Here is a 646-nt window from a genome sequence, read left to right on the forward strand (position 1 = left end):
CAAAGTGCCTGAATTGCAACAAGCTGTATAATCATGTCATGCATTAAATATACTTGGATACAAAAGTACCTCAGTGGATAAACCATTATGCAGGTTAGATTTTTCATGCTATGATTTCAATTATGCACTGTACTCGTAAGAGTTAACATTCAAATTTTCTATATTTGTAAATGATCTGAATTTCAAATTAAAGTCTCATCCGGTGCACTCAGTATGAAAATAGGTGGGGAGGGGGTGGGGGTTGAAGGCAGGTAATCCAACAGAACATCGTCTCTGTTATGTGAGATATGTCTTGTGCATGCCAATATGAAAAGAAAAAAGAAAGAAAAAAGAAAAAAAAAGGAGAGTCTAATCATGCTTGTGTGAAGCTCACATTTTTGTCATTGTGCTGTGTTGCATCTAAAGGGCATGGCATTGATTCATTTGGTGATGTCACAAATACAGCATCTGCTGGAGCAGCATTGCAGACATCCGTGAAGCAAGATCACCGTCTGTTCACATCCAAACGAGAGAGAGAGAGAGAGAGAGAGAGAGAGAGAGAGAGAGAGAGAGAGAGAGAGAGAGAGAGAGAGAGAGAGAGAGAGAGAGAGAGAGTGAGAGTGAGAATAGTCATTCTTCCTAGAAGGTGCTTTGCTGAAAACTAGAT

Source organism: Thalassophryne amazonica, chromosome 8 (assembly GCF_902500255.1).
Source record: "Thalassophryne amazonica chromosome 8, fThaAma1.1, whole genome shotgun sequence".
NCBI classification, from domain to species: domain Eukaryota; kingdom Metazoa; phylum Chordata; class Actinopteri; order Batrachoidiformes; family Batrachoididae; genus Thalassophryne; species Thalassophryne amazonica.